The sequence below is a fragment of the Culex quinquefasciatus genome, chromosome 3 (genome assembly GCF_015732765.1).
Source record: "Culex quinquefasciatus strain JHB chromosome 3, VPISU_Cqui_1.0_pri_paternal, whole genome shotgun sequence".
Classification (NCBI taxonomy): Eukaryota; Metazoa; Arthropoda; class Insecta; order Diptera; family Culicidae; genus Culex; species Culex quinquefasciatus.
Genome location: NC_051863.1, coordinates 193,348,429 through 193,356,178, shown reverse-complemented (window position 1 = coordinate 193,356,178; position 7,750 = coordinate 193,348,429).

The window sequence follows — 7,750 nt, the reverse complement described above, 5'->3', positions numbered from 1 at the left end:
TCCAAGGTAGTGCTGTCGCAGTCAGTCGCAAAGTCGCCAAGTCGAGGAGCCATATTTTTAAATTAAGTTTATCTGAAGGCGCCCTAGGATTTAAAAATTGTAATAAAATTCTCAATATGAAAATTTGACTGGAGGCGCCCCTACGACTTAAAAAATGTATTGAAATTCTCAATATGAAAATTTGACTGGAGGCGCCCCTACGACTTAAAAAATATAATGAAATTCTCAATATGAAAATTTTACTAGAGGCGCCCCTACGAATTAAAAATGTATTGAAATTCTCAATATGAAAATTTGACTGGAGGCGCCCCTACGACTTAAAAATATAATGAAATTCTCAATATGAAAATTTGACTAGAGGCGCCCCTACGAATTAAAAATGTATTGAAATTCTCAATATGAAAATTTGACTGGAGGCGCCCTACGACTTAAAAATGTATTGAAATTCTCAATATGAAAATTTGACTGGAGGCGCCCCTACGACTTAAAAATATAATGAAATTCTCAATATGAAAATTTGACTAGAGGCGCCCCTACGAATTAAAAATGTATTGAAATTCTCAATATGAAAATTTGACTGGAGGCGCCCCTACGACTTAAAAATGTATTGAAATTCTCAATATGAAAATTTGACTGGAGGCGCCCTACGACTTATAAAAATGTATTGAAATTCTTAATATGAAAATTTGACTGGAGGCGCCCCTACGAACTAAAAAAATGTACTGAAATTCTTAATATGAAAATTTGGCTGGAGGTGCCCTTATGGCTGAAAAAATTGAACAGGGGTGTGCTTATGGGTAGATTTGAGTAGATGACATCTACTTAGCTGTTTGCTTAAACTTATTTATTTTTGAGGAAAAATATTCAAGTTAAACGATATTTTTGACCATAAAAGGGCTTGCACCAAGTTTCACCAATTTCTTGGCTCAATTTTGAAGCGCCCTTTTCTTTTTTTCAAGTCATATGCACTCTTTCTGGAAAGTCAACCAAACATTTCAGTGTTCCAAGGTAGTGCTGTCGCAGTCAGTCGCAAAGTCGCCAAGTCGAGGAGCCATATTTTTTAAATTAAGTTTATCTGAAGGCGCCCCTAGGATTTAAAAATTGTAATAAATTTCTCAATATGAAATGTATTGAAATTCTCAATATGAAAATTTGACTGGAGGCGCCCTACGACTTAAAAATATAATGAAATTCTCAATATGAAAATTTGACTAGAGGCGCCCCTACGAATTAAAAATGTATTGAAATTCTCAATATGAAAATTTGACTGGAAGCGCCCCTACGACTTAAAAATGTATTGAAATTCTCAATATGAAAATTTGACTGGAGGCGCCCCTACGACTTATAAAAATGTATTGAAATTCTTAATATGAAAATTTGACTGGAGGCGCCCTACGAACTAAAAAAATGTACTGAAATTCTTAATATGAAAATTTGGCTGGAGGTGCCCTTATGGCTGAAAAAATTGAACAGGGGTGTGCTTATGGGTAGATTTGAGTAGATGACATCTACTTAGCTGTTTGCTTAAACTTATTTATTTTTTGAGGAAAAATATTCAAGTTAAACGATATTTTTGACCATAAAAGGGCTTGCACCAAGTTTCACCAATTTCTTGGCTCAATTTTGAAGCGCCCTTTTCTTTTTTTCAAGTCATATGCACTCTTTCTGGAAAGTCAACCAAACATTTCAGTGTTCCAAGGTAGTGCTGTCGCAGTCAGTCGCAAAGTCGCCAAGTCGAGGAGCCATATTTTTAAATTAAGTTTATCTGAAGGCGCCCCTAGGATTTAAAAAATTGTAATAAAATTCTCAATATGAAAATTTGACTGGAGGCGCCCCTACGACTTAAAAAATATAATGAAATTCTCAATATGAAAATTTGACTAGAGGCGCCCCTACGAATTAAAAAAATGTATTGAAATTCTCAATATGAAAATTTGACTGGAAGCGCCCCTACGACTTAAAAAAATGTATTGAAATTCTCAATATGAAAATTTGACTGGAGGCGCCCCTACGACTTAAAAAATATAATGAAATTCTCAATATGAAAATTTTACTAGAGGCGCCCCTACGAATTAAAAAAATGTATTGAAATTCTCAATATGAAAATTTGACTGGAAGCGCCCCTACGACTTAAAAAAATGTATTGAAATTCTCAATATGAAAATTTGACTGGAGGCGCCCTACGACTTATAAAAATGTATTGAAATTCTTAATATGAAAATTTGACTGGAGGCGCCCTACGAACTAAAAAAATGTACTGAAATTCTTAATATGAAAATTTGGCTGGAGGTGCCCTTATGGCTGAAAAAATTGAACAGGGGTGTGCTTATGGGTAGATTTGAGTAGATGACATCTACTTAGCTGTTTGCTTAAACTTATTTATTTTTTGAGGAAAAATATTCAAGTTAAACGATATTTTTGACCATAAAAGGGCTTGCACCAAGTTTCACCAATTTCTTGGCTCAATTTTGAAGCGCCCTTTTCTTTTTTTCAAGTCATATGCACTCTTTCTGGAAAGTCAACCAAACATTTCAGTGTTCCAAGGTAGTGCTGTCGCAGTCAGTCGCAAAGTCGCCAAGTCGAGGAGCCATATTTTTAAATTAAGTTTATCTGAAGGCGCCCCTAGGATTTAAAAAATTGTAATAAAATTCTCAATATGAAAATTTGACTGGAGGCGCCCCTACGACTTAAAAAATATAATGAAATTCTCAATATGAAAATTTGACTAGAGGCGCCCCTACGAATTAAAAAAATGTATTGAAATTCTCAATATGAAAATTTGACTGGAAGCGCCCCTACGACTTAAAAATGTATTGAAATTCTCAATATGAAAATTTGACTGGAGGCGCCCCTACGACTTAAAAATATAATGAAATTCTCAATATGAAAATTTTACTAGAGGCGCCCCTACGAATTAAAAATGTATTGAAATTCTCAATATGAAAATTTGACTGGAAGCGCCCCTACGACTTAAAAATGTATTGAAATTCTCAATATGAAAATTTGACTGGAGGCGCCCTACGACTTATAAAAATGTATTGAAATTCTTAATATGAAAATTTGACTGGAGGCGCCCCTACGAACTAAAAAAATGTACTGAAATTCTTAATATGAAAATTTGGCTGGAGGTGCCCTTATGGCTGAAAAAATTGAACAGGGGTGTGCTTATGGGTAGATTTGAGTAGATGACATCTACTTAGCTGTTTGCTTAAACTTATTTATTTTTGAGGAAAAATATTCAAGTTAAACGATATTTTTGACCATAAAAGGGCTTGCACCAAGTTTCACCAATTTCTTGGCTCAATTTTGAAGCGCCCTTTTCTTTTTTCAAGTCATATGCACTCTTTCTGGAAAGTCAACCAAACATTTCAGTGTTCCAAGGTAGTGCTGTCGCAGTCAGTCGCAAAGTCGCTAAGTCGATGCGCGATTGCTGCGCGATGGTTTGTTGTTTGTTTTATTTAAATATAGCTTTGTCACACTTGCGATGCAAAAGTTTTTTTTTTATTTGACTAAATGATTTTTGGTTGTTGTGCGCACGCAACTATATGTTTCCTCAAGAGCGAGAGAAGCCGACTCGCTCACCAAAATGTATCAAATTTGGACCAATGATTTCAAATGACTTTTTCAGATTGAAGGAGTAAGCCTACCCTTCAGGTGAATCGATACTCCGAATTGGTAAAAATGTTGGAGCTCGTTTTAAAAGCACAATCGCATTGATTTATTTTTTATTTGTTTAGAAGTGCGCAAAATCTAATTCCTCATTCATTTGCGTAATGCGTTTTATTTTTTTGGCACGATCATCAATGTTTATGAGAATATTATCATCTTTCATATTGTAAATACGTGCTATTCATCCTTTATGTAAGGTATGCACTTCGGAAGGAACCGGTCAAGAAAAAAATCAAATGGGCAGCAGCGGCAGCGCAAGCAAGTCAGAGAGGGTGAAGAAAAGCCCCAAGAAATAGCTCCTCTCCTTTGTTCTGCTGTTCGTAAAGCTGTTTCTTGACCCCTTTCCTTCCGATCTGCATACTAGCCTTTAACTCTGTGCTTACAGTATTTAACGGTGTAGCATCCTTGAACAACCACTTCGCAGCAACAGCCTCACAGGGCATGCAAACCTTATGCATCGCTTTGTTAACATGTTTCCAACAGATGACTTGTGTAGGCTGGCTTACTTTTTTTATCCTCGGACAGAGGATGATTTTGACGGGTAGAGATTTTCGGAACATTTACCCCAAAGCTTTGAAAAAAAGAATACTATTGAAATCTGTACCATTAATATTATTGTTTAATTGCTGTTTTATTTTATGATGAAAGAGATCTTCGCTTCTAGTTAAGGGATCTTGTGTTAAGCAACAAAAATTACGATATTATGAAATGTAAATCAACTATTATAATTATGGTTAGTTTTTTAAACAAAAATTGTTGTTATATCATTTGAAACTTAGGTATCCTGTTCTGCCAAGATCAAATTATGTTTTTTACGGTTTTGTTTACCATGGCCAAATTGGATGAAAATTGAAAAAAATATCAATTGATAACTCAGAGAGGGTTACTCAAAAAAAAATTGGTAAATTTGTTAAAAAGTGTTAACAGTTTAATATCAAGAAAAAAACTTGAGCCCCCTTGTGGACAACTGTCCATACAAAAAAAACTTTTTTGTATGGATCGTGGACAATCACCATACCCTCCTTAAGTGACCACGTAGTTTATGGTAAAGCTGAGACTTCGGATATCCGGATAATTTACAATTTTTTCTATATAAAATCAGATATCATCTTTTCAATCAAACCAAATCAAAAGAGATGTTCGAAAATCGTATCAGAACTGAAATTTATTTGGATAAAAATATTTGATGAACAGAAAATAGATTTAAGAATAAAAATGTAACGGATCGGATAGTTTTTCGGATATTAGTATTCGGCCGTAAATCATGTGATTCAAAACTAAAGGTCTTTGAAATCCTGAAAAATATTTTGTTTCATCTTTTTGTTACCTCACAGTAGTAAGACAAAGCTGGCTTGTATAAGTTAGTTCATTTTGTAATAGAATTATTAATGCTGCAAAATATCCGGATATCCGAAGTCCCAGCTCTAGTTTATGGATGGTCCTGTTCAAGTCATTCAAGGCATGTTCATGACAAAATTGATAAATATGAATGTACGTGTTTCTATCAATTTCATGTGATTTTTCCATAGAAATATACATTAAAATCGATAAAAAATATTCACTTTTATCATAGATTTGTTCTCCGAAACTTACCGTGGATCTGGATACCCTGTTAATATATAATTCTGACTTCTGGATTGAATACGCGAGAGTCAGTTTTTATTATCAATTCCAAAATGGATCAAATTTAATTATGTGTAGATAGAGTTATCTTTTTATGATAGGTGCGACCTTAAAATTTTTAAATAACTAAAAGATTCTATTGTTTCATTGCAATGGGTTGCGTTTTTCCACGCTGCAGACAAAACATTTTTATTTGTCCACGTTGGGGGATGGGCATTTTCATTATCGAGTAGGACGGGAGTCAATTATCGAGTAGGAGAGTCAATTTTATGAATTTTCAAAAATAATGTAAAGTTTGTGTAAGTTAAGGGCAAAAGTCACTGCTTGTCTGTTTTGATCTTATATTTGAAGTTTACTGAATAATGTTTTCAAACCTATAGGTTCTTGAAATCTTTGACACTTTCTAGCAAGTGTTTAGCCAAGTGAATTACCTTACTAACCGTTAAAGAATTTTTGAAATTCTTTTTATTATGTTTTCCTAAAATAAATTTGCGGGAAGGTGCGTACATTTTGAATGAAAAAAATCAAAAACATTAAATAACTTTTATTTCTGATAATGCGGAATCGACGTAACACCTTATAATCTAGCCCTCTTAAATCTTGCGGTTTCGGCAACGGATTCACAGGCGTGTATCGTTCTTTTGCGACAAGACTTTTTTAATTTCTAATAATATTGATTCAAAATCACAGAAAAAAATATCAGAAGAAATCGTACCAAAAATCAAATTTATGCAAAAACAGTAATCTTTAATCCCAAAACTAAACTTAAGTTATATAAGTAATACTTTGATAAAATAGGTAAATTTACCATATTTTTTTTAATTTTTAATTTAATCTACGCTTTGTTTAACCATCAAGAACCATGTGTATGTTTAGGTACTTTAGGATTTTGTTTTATTTTTAAGTTTAAAAATACGTTTCCACTATAAGCGCCTCACATATCAGTTAGTGACTGTCAGCGCCCTAAAAATCATGTATGCACTGTATGCGCCTTCAGCCAAATGCGCATCTACCTAGCTCAAGCCCATCAAACACACCCCTGAACCACTTACAACATTCCAGCCTCCAAAAAATACGCAAAACTATTTCATAAAACCACCTGTCACCTAGCAAAAACCCCTCAACCCACGTGACTGCAAATCGTCTCAATGATTGATTTGCCTCACATTTTGCGCAAAAAGTTAAAGTTTAAACCACCCGAAAAAAACTTAACAGCCAACACAGACCATAATTCATGTCGGCAGCATGCGACGAAGAGCAGCCGAAAGTCATCAGAGCTCACAACTGTTAACTTATCTTTTACACCATCACCTAAATCAACCGACCATTACCCTGTCTCATTTATCTGCGAGTCTAGTCTGCGCGAACCACCACTCGCCTGCGTCACCCAGTTCTGCAGCGGAGCTTTTCTTTTGCTACAGCTAAAGTTTTTGTTCATTTATGAGTCGACGAGTTTGATCGAGCTGAAACTAAAACTGAGAGTGAGTTGCCTGAACGTGTTCATGAGTTTTTGTGTGTTTTTCGTTTTCATTGAGTTGATTCATTTGACTTGGTTTTGATGAATACAACCTGAAGAACTTGACTTTTTGATGGTTGTACAATGTACATTATGATGAGGACTGTTCTGAAAAAAAATTCTCACGGAAAAAATACCGATTGTAAAATAAGAAAATGTGGTCAAACAATAATTCAAAAAATCTTTTAGAGAACAAAAATGAAATTCTAATCGAAAATGACTGAGAGTACACACTGTTTTAAAAGCGAGCATAGATTTCAAGGAAATAGTAGTTTATGCAACAAGTTGCAAAAAGAGCACGAGTCGTACATTTATCTAACGAGGTTCACCGGATAAATTCGAAGAGTGCTGAAAAAATCAAGTTTTGAAACGAGTTCCATTCAACATTTTTTGCAATTCCAAAACACACTCATTGAGTAAAATTTTAAGTCAAATTTTCATGTATTTTGTCAATAAATCGTTTAAATTAAAAAAAATTAAAAGTGTTACTTTTCGAAAAAAGTATTGAAAATGTCAACATTTCAGCTCCCATTTCAGTGCTGAAAAGTAAAGCTTTTCAGCATGTATTTTGAAAAGTGTTGCTATTCGGTTTTGTTATTTTTGGTACAGAAAAGTAGGCTATTTCGTCGTTCAAGAATGTCAAGAAAAGTAAGTATATTCACGACGGAATTGCAAAAAAAAAACGTTTTTTTTATCAGATTTTCAAAATTTTCAAAACAATCTCATGAAGGACAGGCGCTCAAAAAAAGCAAACAATTCAAAAAGTTGAGTAGACTTTCTGTAACTACTCTTTAAAGGCTTAGTTGATTGGATTGGAGATAAAGCCTCATGAAGTTTTATTTTTGTGAAGAATTGGTTTTCCTGGTGTCATTTAATGTTTTATAATTATTCACTTGATGATATTTTGACAAAATTTTAATCATTTTCAATGTAAAAAATTGT